Source organism: Giraffa tippelskirchi, chromosome X, assembly GCF_054371585.1.
Source record: "Giraffa tippelskirchi isolate mGirTip1 chromosome X, T2T-mGirTip1v1.2.pri, whole genome shotgun sequence".
NCBI classification, from domain to species: Eukaryota; Metazoa; Chordata; class Mammalia; order Artiodactyla; family Giraffidae; genus Giraffa; species Giraffa tippelskirchi.
In genome coordinates, this window is record NC_137289.1 from 112,703,346 (window position 1) to 112,717,276 (window position 13,931).

Below are 13,931 nucleotides of genomic sequence, written 5' to 3' on the forward strand. Positions count from 1 at the left end.
TGGAATGGGTTGACATGCCCACCTCCAGAGGATCTTCCCGACCCAGGGATCAAACTTGTGTCTCTTATGTCTTCTGCATTGGCAAGCGGGTTCTTCACCATTAGTTCCACCTGGGAAGCCCCAGTAGGTATTACCAGAGATCAGCAAGTCTAAATTCATCTGACTGGTAGTGTGGCTCATTAAAAGAGTAAGAAAGAAAAATACTCATGCCACAGGAAAATTACAGCATTTCCATGATAAGTCATTTTTCAACAGAGACTCATTCTCTATAGTTTCTAATAACATGGGTGATCCGAGGCTTTCATATTTTCAAATAGCCCGTTTGGATTTGAGCTGATTTAGTCTTGCTTTTCAGAGAAGGCAATGGCAACCCACTCCAGTACTCTTGCCTGGAAAATCCCATGGATGGAGGATCCTGGTAGGCTGCAGTCCATGGCGTCGCTAAGAGTGAGACACGACTGAGCGACTTCACTTTCACTTTTCACTTTCATGCATTGGAGAAGGAAATGGCAACCCACTCCAGTGTTCTTGCCTGGAGAATCCCAGGGACGGGGGAGCCTGGTGGGCTGCCGTCTATGGCGTCGCACAGAGTCAGACACGACTGAAGCGACTTAGCAGCAGCAGTCTTACTTTTGCCTCAGCCCCCACTCACTGTGAGAGACAGCTAGCTAGGATTTTCAGAGTCACAGTCTGGCTACTGGATATAGACAATAGAATGTTAATAAATACCCAAAAGGGCCTAAATATTTGTTTCTTATTTTTGGTTTTGGCTGCGCTGTGTGGCATGTGGGATCTTAGTTCCCCAACCAGGGATCAAACCTGTGCCCCTGCAATGGAAGTGTGGAGTCTTAACCACTGAACCACCAGGAAATTTCCTGCCTAAATACTTGGAAGAGGCTTTACTAGCAAAAATTTAACCTGTAATAATGTTAAAAGGGGGCTTCCTTGGTGGCTCAGATGGTAAAGAAGCCAACTGCCAGTGCAAGAGACATAACAGACACTGGTTCTATCCCTGGGTCAGGAAGATCTCCTGGAGAGGGGCATGGCAACCCACTCCAGTATCTTGCCTGGAGAATTCCATGGACAGAGGAGCCTGGCGGGCTACAGTCCATGAGGTCACAAAGAGTCAAACACGACTGAGTGACTAACACTTTCACTTTCAGTGGTAAAAAAAAAATCATCACTGTGATTTTCAAAGAAAAGTATAAACTTACACTCCAAGCTTTGGTTATTCATTCAGTTGATATTTCTAGTTCAGTGATGAGTCTTTGTTAAAAAAAAGTATGGAATAAAATTTCATCACACTCTTAATAGATGTAACTCAGTGGGATGGAATGATAAAATAATGAACACTTGCCTGTCACTTTACAGTTTCCATACAAATTATCTTACAGATTACTGCTAGACTGTGAATTCGTGTGTCTGGAATGAAATAACTTTTTATCTTATTTACCACTGTATCTCCAACACCTTCCTTAGGGCATGGCACAAAGTAGGCACTCAATAACTATGTATTAAATAAATAATTGAACCACCCTGTGATGTAGGCAGAACATGTATTACACTTTCTCTCATTTTGTAAGTGAAGCAACATCAAAGAAAAGTTTAGTAGCTTGCTCAAGGTCATATAGCCAATGAGTAGTTGTGACAGGCCTTGAACCCAGTCATTTAGACTCTAAACCTGAGCTTTCCTCTGGCTTCTATTGTCTAGCTCTGGCACTGACTAGTATACCTCATTATCTCTCTGGACCTCATTTGCCTTAACTATAAAATAAGAGAAGGCATTATTCTGTAGCTCTGAGGTCCCAACTGCATCTAATTCTATGGGTGTAATTTACAATATCATTTACTATGTCGTTCTGGCTTCTGAGTGGTGCTAAACACAGAGTCCAGAGAGTCCAGAGCTGTCAGGTGGCCCAGAGAAGGGAGGCCCAGGGCCATTTCCTAACAGTGGGAGAAAATTTCAGACTAGAAGCTTCTAACTTTAGGAAGTCATTGAGGTCATTTTGAGGTTGGTTTAGGTTGTCAAGAGACACTGGGAAAATTCTGATTGTTAACAGGCAACTACTCCAAAAGTCTTCTGGGAACAATGTCCAAATTTGATACCATTGCTTCCCCGATTAACCCATCACCCCTGTCTCCTTTCCTGGGGGACTGGCTCCACACTGCCTTTGACTGCGTGCATGGCCAATTGACTAATTCTGAGCATGATGTAGCTTTTTTTTCTTAAATATTATTTTTATTTATTTGGCTGCACCATGTCTTAGTTGAGGTATGCAGGATCTTAGTTCCCTGGCCAGGGATTGAACCTGGACCCCCTGCATTGCAAGTGCAGAGTCTTAGCCACTGGACCTCCAGGGAAGTCCCAGGATGTAGCTTTGTAATGAATTCATTGGAGACAGCCTCCTTTCACATGCTAACAAAAAATTCAGAAATCAATTTCAAATTTAGATTTTCTTTTAAAAATATCATTATCATCATCACATACAAGGCTCCTTTCCAGCAGCTTGAAAGTATTTATCTAGTCATTCTTTTGGGGTCTGTTTTTTTAAAGAATGAATCAATCCCCATGCTCTAGAATGATATATTGTTTTCAGGCAAACCTAAATACAAGCGGAAGGCCCCATGGAAATTAGTTTCTCTCATTTCCTTCAGCCACTTGCTCCTTTAGAATGTACACACATGGAAGTTGTCAACAACATTTAGTCTGTTATACCTGCCACAGTCCTCCCATCCCAAACCCAGCCCCTAGCACCCCGTGAAATCTGATTACAGGGGATTGAGAAATGAAATCTCGGCTGGAATTAGAGACAGCTGTCTCCAATAAGGATAGGACCCGGCACTATAACAGAAACAATATAGCAGAAAGCGGCTTTAGGAGGTGGCACTCCTCTGCAGAATATAACTTCATTTATCACCACGGCTCCTAAATCAGACTCGAATCTCTGGCCATCACTTACCAAAAATTTCGAACCACGAAATTGTGACCATTTCTAAGAGCTGCATTGTTCAACAGGGTCCTTAGATTAAACAGCATCTTCTTTTGATCATGTAAAGGGTGATTCTGTGCTGTTGAAAATGCTGCACCAAGGTAGCCAGTGGGGTCCACCTGAAAGCTAAGAGTGCTTTCGATCACAGTGAGAGAGCAAAGGTAATATTGCCCTTCAACTACCTTATCAAGTTCCCCTGGCTAGAGATATTGCAAGGCAGGGTCCAGGAGCATTTGAACTTTAAGCCAAGCTCCAACATTGTGTATTTTTTTGGGGGGGGGGGGTTGGGGAAGTCCTAACACTTTTGGTGCTCAGACTTCTCATTTTTCATAATATATTTATGCTGTCACATACTTGTACCAAATCAATTGACAAGTACTCATTGAGCATGTAATATATGCAAGAGACTGCAGGGCTGGCTGCTGCAAAGGTACATAGAAATAACTTATTCAGAAAATGTGAATTGGCAATGCAAAACCCCAGATGTAGACATGACATCCCTGAGTATTTCCAGTGATAGCACTTTCCTCCCTCTAAGCCTCAGCCTATCCACAGAAACAAACAGAAAGTCGTGCCCTGGAAGGTAATTTTTTTTTTTTCTTTGGTGGCAAAAACTCTGGAGAGGGGCTGGAGATGGAGTAAAGAGATCTCAAGCCTGGAGCTCCCATTGTGCCTTGCACACAGTAGGTCTTCAATAAGTAAGGAGCCGCCTATTAATTCCTGCAGAAACCCATCATCTGCATAAGTGAGGAGATGGGGTACCAAATGTTCCTCCCCTTGCAGCCTCTCTGGACCACTAAGGGGCCATCCAAAGGTTCACATTCATTCATCCATAGTTGTAGATCGGATGTTTTCAAAATCTGTTCTGTGGCGGATACTGGGCGAGACTGGAATTTCAGGGAAGGAAGATGATCTCGTCTTTGCAGACTTTAGAATTTGGTAAAAGTCATAAATCTGTAAATAAATACCCATAATAGACGTCTATAAGGGATGCCTTCTTGAAGACGTACAGGTAAAGTGTAACCTAATCACAGAGAAGGGAGAACTCTGAGCGGGGGAGGGTGGGATGCAGAGTAAGAGGGAAAGGTAAATGCTTGATGTTTGTGGAATGCAAATAAAAAATAGTGTCATTTTAAAACCAAATATGACCACTTCAAGGGTAGGGAGGGTTGTGATGTGATGTCATAATTAATAGCAGGTAAATTTATTGACACGATTCCCTTCTACTCACAGAGAATGAGGTGGGATAGAGAGGAAAAGACCGAAATCTCCAAAGCTCTGCCACATCTTCTGTTCTGGAAAGACTATTCCAGGCAGACTGTTTGCAGAGGCGGGGCGGGGAGGGGGTGGAGGTGGTGGTGGTGAGAAAGCAGATAGTGAATGCGCCACGTGGGAGACGAGATGGCAGCTCCGTTTGAAAAGATCACTTTAAAAGCGTTGTTGAAGCGACAAAACTGGCCTCTTGTTGGAGAGCTTTTAGCAAACAAATTTGATCTACCTAATACAGGGAAGGAAACTGGATGCTTGCAGGGAGACACGAAGAGACGTGGACAATCCACACTCAAGTGCGTGCTAATGTAAAGCCCACCTCTTCAGTCAAGGATGCTACCCACACAAACAATTCATCTGAACAAAGCTCGGGGAGAAACCACGTAGTCTGCCATGCCACATGGCAGAGAACGTGGGCAGCACTGCTGAGATGCCAAAGTGACTCACAAACCCTCATCTTTCTGTGCAGGTAGGAGTTCAGTCTCCCCGAAAGGACTAAGAAACGCTTACCCTCCACTTAACCCCCAGAGAGACCGGAAGAGAGGTGCTGTACCACAAGTGCAATGAGCGTAAAGGTCATTTCACTGAATCCCAAAAGACAAGCTATCTCAATGAACATTTGGGTCACAGGTAGAAAGACAGCATACAGAGTTTGCCGTCAGTCCTCAGAATTCGTCCAGGCGCTGTTATGGACCACCCCCATGACTCCTCTAATTCCACTTCAACTGCCGGCTTTGGCTCCTGACCTAGTTCCTTGGTTCACCCAGCCCTTCATTCACTCCCTCTCCTTTGCCACCACCACCAGTAGGCCAGGGCTCTGTGCTGGGCGGGCTCTGAGGGATACAGTGATAACCAGGAACGATGAGTCCCTTCCCACAGGGAGTTCACCATTTGGAATGACTCCAGAGCACAGCTTCTGTCTCTGTCCCCTGACCTCATGCATCCTCACCAAGAGGGTAGGGCTTATCCCTTGTGCCCTTGCTTCAGGCCCTTTGGGACCTCCAGCTTGGAGGGTCCCTCATCCATCTTCCATTACTGGTGGTTGGGGATTAGGTGGGGTTCCTGGAGGAAGAAGCACTGATCCTTGATGAATTGGAATGAATTAGGCAATTGTCAAAACTGGAGAGGGGCGACAAAAGATAGACCCAAAGGAACAAATAGGGTGTGTGGGGTAACAAGAATTAGGGGAGTGGATCCACTGTATCCTTGACCATTTAAATGAAGCCCGGCCACCGCCAGGCCCACTATGAAAAACACAAAACCATGAGCATCCATGTCCTCTTTGCATCCCCTTGGTATTCGGTCTTCCCCTACATACCTGCCAATTCTTTTTTAAATTTCCTGACATAATATTTCATTCAAAATGAAGGAAATAGAGAATAAGTCTGTAATTGGAATACACTATTTTTCTATTGTCTTTTTTCCCATAAATGATTATTATTGTGATTACATTTATTGATACATATTATTAATGACACCATAATAATAATGGTGTGATTTCAGGTACAAAATCCTTCCTGCCCCCAAAAGTTTTCTTCTTCTACTTGAAATTTTCATCCATAGTATCATTGTTTGGGATTAAGCATTACTTCAGATGAAATTTATTACGTAAAATGCATAAAACAGCAACTGGTTAGGATAACACTGGCATACAATAATAATACTGGCATAGAAATAAGGTTAAAAGAAATCATTTGTAAGAGTCTCCTAGGACAGAGATCATGCTGAGGGGGTGATGACTTTTGTTGTTGGGGAAGCATACCCGCCCCCTCTTTTTTTTTTAAATTCTGGTTTTAATGTTCAGCATGCAGGTATCTTAGATTCTAGGCCAAGGATTGAACCCGGGCCTCCTTCAGGGGAAGCACAGAGTCTTAACCACTGGACCACCAGGGAAGTCCCCTGTCACTTCTTAATGCATAGGCCCACAGCTGTCTGGCTGAGGATAAAGTCCTCATACTCCTCAGTCCTGTGTGGGCAGCCATGAGGCATGTTTTACATGCTCTTCCATAGGTCCCCAGTGGGACTAAGCCCTGATCACCCACAGGAGTCACCTGCCTGTCGATTTACCCTCTATTAACTGCCTTCTGTTCACTATCTTACTTCCCTCCATCCCCTACCACTGCTTCCTGGGATCATCTCCCAAATAAACCACTTGAACCCAAATCCTTTTCTCAATATCTGCTTCTATGGGAACCCAGTCTTTGCCCAGGGCTACCTTCTTAACAGTTTTTCAGTGCTCTGCTTCTTCGTCGTTTCCCCGGGGCCCTCCTATCTCTGATTTGGGCTTTCAGTGTCAACATCTTTGTATCCTATACCATTTCAAACACTCTCAGGTCTGGTCCTGGTTACCCTGTACCTGGTGGTATGCTGGTAAATATTTAATAACCAGCTCTTCAAAAAAGAAGAAAAGTTCTGACTTGTGGCATTGACCAATTTGTGTGGTATAAATGTTCCCACCACGGACAGCTTCAAGCTACAAAGTGACATCACTGAACACAGAGTTGGGAAGAGAGGTGTAAGATTGGCTCTTGCAAGTCACTGTGAGCTGACAACTCCCACCCAGAAAGGAGGATTCTCTCAAGACTGGAAAGGAATAATGGAACCAGATTTTTGAGGGCCTTGAAATCCAGATTATGGAATTAAGAATTTAATCTATAGTCAGAGGAAGATTATTAAAGTTTTAGAGCTGGGGCAAACAGGGGGACATATGCCATTGTCTGCATTGTGTTTTGAAAGCTTTAATCCAGCAGCACTGTGTAAGAAGTACAGTGGGGAGAAAATGGGGACAAAGAGAGGTTATTGTGTGGGACTAATTGAGAAAGTAGCATTGGCATATATACACTACTATGTATAAATAGATAGCTAGTGGGAAGCTGCTGTATAACACAGGGAGCCCAGCCTGATGTCCTGTGATGACCTAGAGAGATGGGATTGAGGGGGTTGGAGGGAGGCTCAAGACAGACAGGATACACACACACACACACACACGTGTGTGTGTGTGTGTGTGTGTGTGTATAGTTATGACTGATTTGCCTTGTTGTACAGCAGAAACCAACACAACATTGAAAAGCAATTATCCTCCAAGTAAAGGTAAATAAATAGAATAACAAAGGCCTGAGAACATAGTAGGGCTGTGGAAATAGAAAACTAGAGATGGATGCAAGAGAGATTTAGGGTTTAGAATCCACCTATCAGGACAGTTGGGTGGATGGTAAGGGAAGAGAGATGGAGAAGTTAAATAGACTCCAGGATTTCAAGTGTATTCTGTCACACTTGGTCTAAAATTCCAAATAACTAAATGTCACCATTACGGATATAAAAATCATTTCCTGACATTTAGAGCTTGTAAGTGTCATATGCTCTGGCCCGGGGTAGCTCCTCTCGGCCGCCGCCCCCGGCCTCGGCCGTGGGGTAGCTCCTCTCGGCTGTGCTTCTGCACGGTCCGTCGCAGCCCATTGTCCAAGGTAGGTAGCAGTGGCTGCACTTTGCTGGAGCAGCCATGAAGAGATACTGTACATCCAAGGTAAGAGAAACCCAAGTAAGACGGTAGGTGTTGCAAAAGGGCATCAGAGGGCAGACACATTGAAACTATAATCACAAAAAACTAGCCAATCTGATCACATGGACCAGAGTCTTGTCTATCTCAGTGAAATTAAGCCATGCCATGTGGGGCCACCCAAGACAGACAGGTCATGGTGGAGAGGTCTGACAGAATGTGGTCCACTGGAGAAGGGCATGGCAAACCACTTCAGTATTCTTGCCTTGAGAATCCCATGAACAGTATGAAAAGGCAAAAAGATAGGACACTGAAAGATGAACTCCCCAGGTCGGTAGATGGTCAATATGCTACTGGAGATCAGTGGAGAAATAACTCCAGAAAGAATGATGGGATGGAGCCAAAGCAAGAACAATATCCAGCTGTGGATGTGACTGGTGATAGAAGCATAGTCTGATGTTGTAAAGAGCAATATTGCATAGGAACCTGGAATGTTAGGTCCATGAATCAAGGCAAATTGGAAGTGGACAAACAGGAGATGGCAAGAGTAAATGTTGACATTCTAGGAATCAGCGAACTAAGATGGACTGGAATGGATGAATTTTACTCGGATGACCATTATATCTACTACCGCGGACAGGAATCCCTTAGAAGAAATGGAGTAGCCATCATGGTCAACAAAAGAGTCCGAAATGCATTACATGGATGCAATCTCAAAAACAACAGAATGAACTCTGTTCATTTCCAAGGCAAACCATTCAATATCATGGTAATCCAAGTCTATGCCCCGACCAGTAACGCTAAAGAAGCTAAACTTGAACGGTTCTATGAAGACCTACAAGACCTTTTAGAACTAATACACAAAAAAGATGTCCTTTTAATTATAGGGGACTGGAATGCAAAAGTAGGAAGTCAAGAAACACCTGGCATAACAGGCAAATTTGGCCTGGGAGTGTAGAATGAAGCAGAGCAAAGGCTAATAGAGTTTTGCCAAGAGAATGCACTGGTCATAGCAAACACCCTCTTCCAACAACACAAGAGAAGACTCTACACATGGACATCACCAGATGGTCAACACCGAAATCAGATTGGTTATATTCTTTTCAGCCAAAGATGGAGAAGCTCTATACAGTCAGCAAAAACAAGACTGGGAGCAGACTGTGGCTCAGATTATGAAATCCTTATTGCCAAATTCAGACTAAATTGAAGAAAGGAGGGAAAACCACTAGACCATTCAGATATGACCTAAATCAAATCCCTAATGATTATACAGTGGAAGTGAGAAATAGATTTAAGGGACTAGATCTGATAGACAGAGTGCCTGATGAACTATGGACAGAGGTTCGTGACATTGTACAGGAGACAGGGATCAAGACCATCCCCGTGGAAAAGAAATGCAAAAAAGCAAAATGGCTGTCTGAGGAGGCCTTACAAATAGCTGCAAAAAGAAGAGAAGTGAAAAGCAAAGGAGAAAAGGAAATATATACCCATCTGAATGCAGAGTTCCAAAGAATAGCAAGGAGCGATAAGAAAGCCTTCCTCAGTGATCAGTGCAAAGAAATAGAGGAAAACAACAGAATGGGAAAGACTAGAGATCTCTTCAAGAAAATTAGAGATACCAAGGGAACATTTCATGCAAAGATGGGCTCAATAAAGGACAGAAATGGTATGGACCTAACAGAAGCAGAAGATATTAAGAAGAGGTGGCAAGAATACACAGAAGAACTGTACAAAAAAGATCTTCACAACCCAGATAATCACGATGGTGTGAGCACTCACCTAGAGCCAGACATCCTGAATGTGAAGTCAAGTGGGCCTTAGAAAGCATTACTACAAACAAAGCTAGTGGAGGTGATGGAATTCCAGTTGAGCTATTTCAAATCCTGAAAGATGATGCTGTGAAAGTGCTGCACTCAATATGCCAGCAAATCTGGAAAACTCAGCAGTGGCCACAGGACTGGGAAAGATCCGTTTTCATTCCAATCCCAAAGAAAAGCAATGCAAAGAATGCTCAAACTACTGCACAATTGCCCTCATCTCACACGCTAGTAAAGTAATGCTCAAAATTCTTCAAGCCAGGCTTCAGCAATACGTGCACTGTGAATTTCCAGATGTTCATGCTGCTTTTAGAAAAGGCAAAGGAACCAGAGATCAAATTGCCAACATCCGCTGGATCATCGAAAAAGCAAGAGAGTTCCAGAAAAACATCTATTTTTGCTTTATTGACTATGCCAAAGCCTCTCACTGTGTGGATCACAATAAACTGTGGAAAATTCTGAAAGAGATGGGAATACCAGACCATCTGACCTGTCCCTTGAGAAACTTGTATGCAAGTCAGGAAGCAACAGCTAGAACTGGACATGGAACAACAGACTGGTCCCAAATAGGAAAAGGAATACGTCAAGGCTGTATATTGTCACCCTACTTATTTAACTTATATGCAGAGAACATCCTGAGAAACGCTGGGCTGTAAGAAACACAAGCTGGAATCAAGATTGCCGGGAGAAATATCAATAACCTCAGATATGCAGATGACACCACCCTGATGGCAGAAAGCAAAGAAGAACTAAAGAGCATCTTGATGAAAGTGAAAGAGGAGAGTGAAAAAGTTGGCCTAAAGCTCAACATTCAGAAAAGTAAGATCATGGCATCTGGTCCTATCATTTCATGGGATATAGATGGAGAAACAGTGGAAACAGTTTCAGACTTTATTTTTTTGGGCTCCAAAATCACTGCTGATGGTGATTGCAGCCATGAAATTAAAAGATGCTTACTCCTTGGAAGGAAGGTTATGACCAACCTAGATAGCATATTTAAAAGCAAAGACATTACTTTGCCAAAAAATGTCTGTCTAGTCAAGGCTATGGCTTTTTTCCAGTGGTCATGTATGGATGTGAGAGTTGGACGGTGAAGAAAGCTGAGTGCCGAAGAATTGATGCTTTTGAACTGTGGTGTTGGAGAAGACCCTTGAGAGTCCCTTGGACTGCAAGAAGATCCAACCAGTCCATCCTAAAGGAGATCAGTCCTGGGTGTTCATTGGAAGGACTCCTGTTGAAGCTGAAACTCCAATACTTTGGCCACCTCATGCGAAGAGTTGACTCATTGGAAAAGACCCTAATGCTGGGAAGGATTGGGGACAGGAGGAGAAGGTGACGACAGAGGATAAGATGGCTGGATGGCATCACCGACTCGATGGACATGGGTTTGGCTAGACTTCGGGAGTTTCTGATGGACAGGGAGGCCTCGCGTACTGCAGTTCATGGGCTCGCAAAGAGTTGGACACAACTGAGCGACTGAACTGAACTGAACTGAACTGAAGTACCATATATGAACTTGCAATATTCCTTTGAAATCACTACTATGCTTCCCTAGTGAAATCTAAGCACTTAAGAGCGAATCAGTGTTACAAAAAGGAAAAAATTATGGGAAGGACATTTGAAGGTCACATGTGATTTCCTGGTGAGTCACTAACTAATGGTGAATTTGGTCAAGTCGCTTGACTCCTCTGAGACCCTCAGAGTCCTCATCTGCTCAACTAGAGGTTTTATCAAAATGGGCTATGACACTGCTTGGGAAATTTTAACATGCTAACCAAACATGGGCTTCCCTGGTGGCTCAGATGGTAGAGGGTAAAGAATTCCCCTGCAACGCAGGAGACCTAGGTTCGATCCCTGGGTCAGGAAGATCCCCTGGAGAAGGGAATGGCTACTCACTCCAGTATTCTGGCCTGGAGAATTCCGTGGACAGAGGAGCCTGGCAGGCTACAGTCCATGGGGTTGCAAAGAGTCTGACATGACTGAGCAACTTTCACCTTCAGCTTCAACCAAACACGGGGTACAGTGTCTAAGAGAGTTGACATAGCTATTTTGCCAAAGATCTATTGCAAATCTGAGCTCCGTACAAATAAGACATATGGCTGTTAATTGCAGTGAGAGGCTCTGTTTATTTCAAAGGGTTACTATTTACATAAATACTTTTTCTGGCGGGTTGTCTAGAGTCTTTAAGATCCTAAGAAACCACAGCATTTGCATGCAGTACACACCTCAGTTACAAGCTCTGTTGGACTGTTGCCGGTAGTCTGTTTTCCACCGGATATGAATAAAGAAGCATATTTCTGTCTGAGACCAGTAGGCATCTTGTGACCATGAGGAGAAGCAGCCTTTGAATGAAACTGTGGTTTGGCAGAGTGAAAGAAGGAAGGAATCTTGATCATTTATGACATCATTGAGTTGTAAAATCAACCAATCTCACAACTCTCCCTACCACTGGACATCTTGTTATGCATTGCTGTGCCGTCTGTGCTTAGTCGCTCAGTCGTGTCTGACCCTTTGCGATCCCATGGACGGTAGCCCACCAGGTTCCTCTGTCCATGGGGTTTCTCAGGCAAGAATACGAGAGTGAGTTGCCATGCCGTCCTCCAGGGAATCTTCCTGACTCAAGGATCGAACCCCGGTCTCCCGCATTGCAGGCAGATTCTTCACCGTATGAATATTGTGTTGGCCAAAAAGTTTACTTGGGTTTTTCCATAAGATGTTACAGAAAACCTGAATGAAATTTTTGTCAACTCAGGAAAATAATAGGGGCTTTTTTGGTGGCTTAGTGGTAAAGAATCCTCCCACCAATGCAGGAGATGCAAGTTCGATCCCTGGTCCGGGAGCATCCCACAAGCTGAGTGACAACTAAGCCAGTGTGCCACAACTACTGAGCCTGTGCTCTAGAGCCCAGGAGCCAAGTCTACTGAAGCCAGTGTGCTCTAGGGCCCATTCTCTGTGTCAGAAGAAACCATTGCAATGAGAAGCCCAAGCACCACAAGGAAGCTCAGCCCCTGCTTGCAGCAGCTAGAGAAAGTCTGCACCTAGCACAGCCAAAAAAATTAATAAAAATAAATGATAAAATTATAAATAAAATAGTAAATGATCTTTTTGTTTAAGTCACTCCAAACTGGCATTTTTGTTACCAACAACCGGGTGGTGCTGGTGGTAAAGAATCTGCCTGCCAATGCAGAAGACATAGGGGACATGGGTCAGGAAGATCCCCTGGAGGAGGGCATGGTAACCCGCTCCAGTATTCTTGCCTGGAGAATCCCCATGGACAGGGGAGCCTGGCAGGCTGCACAGTCCATAGGGTTGCAGAGAGTCAGACATGACTGAAGCAACTTAGCGCACACACACACATACACACACACAACCAAATGCATGCTAACTATTACAAAATTTGGCTAGGTTTTTGAAATTTAATACTCGTGTGAAAAAAGGAAAAGGATCATGTATTTCATAAGTCCAGGTTCTGCTTCAGAACTTATCATTTATTGGTTGAATGATCTTGAACATCATAAGTTAGTTTCCTTATCTCAATGAAAACAATATTTTTTTCTCTCTCTATTCTTCTGGTTAAATGAATGTATTTGATAGGCTTTGTAATTTTTAAACTTTTAGGATTAGCACAGTAAATAACTTGTGTGTGTGTGTGTGGCACTATGAGTTGTAACAATATGTATAGACTGATGTAGCCACCACCATAATCAAGATACAAAAAAGTTCCCCTCAAAAACCTTCCTTTAAATCCTTTTGTAGTCACACCCTCCTCTCATCCCTAATTCCTGGCATATTGAGCTTTCTCTCTCCTTATACTTCTGCCATTTCCAGAGTGTACTGTGAATGGAATTATACATTATGTAATCTTTTGAGACTGGTTTCTTTCATTCAGCAAAATGCCTTTGAGATTCATCTGTATTGCTGTGTTTATCATTAGTTTCTTCCTTTGGTTGTTGACTAGTATTCCATTGTGTGGGTATATCACAGTTTATCCATTCCCCATTAAGGGACATTTGGGTTGTTTCCTTATTTTGGAACTTATACACAGAGCTGCTACAAACATTTCTGTATGGGGTTTTGTGTGAACAGAAATTTTATTTCTAGGGTAAATAGTTAGGAGCAGAATGGCTAGGTTATATGGGAAGTACGTGTTCCACTTTTGAAGAAACTGCCAAAATATTTTCCAGAGTTGCTGTGCCATTTTGTGGCTCCCCCAGTAAAGCATGAGAGTTCCAGTTGCTCTGTGCTCTTTTCAGCACTTGGCACTATCAGTATGTTTCCTAGTTGCCACCCAGATGGGTATGTAGTGGTTTCTAATTGTGGTTTTAGTTTGTATTTCCCTAAAGGCTAATGATGCTGAGC

The 13,931-nt window shown here is 43.4% G+C and overlaps 1 non-coding gene across 1 annotated transcript; it reads right to left on the reverse strand.

Moving 5' to 3' along the window:
* Positions 1-2,288: 2,288 nt before the first annotated feature.
* TRNAA-UGC (transfer RNA alanine (anticodon UGC)) lies at positions 2,289-2,361 on the reverse strand. The gene has a single exon. It is a non-coding gene; the product is annotated as a tRNA-Ala (tRNA).
* Positions 2,362-13,931: the final 11,570 nt, after the last annotated feature.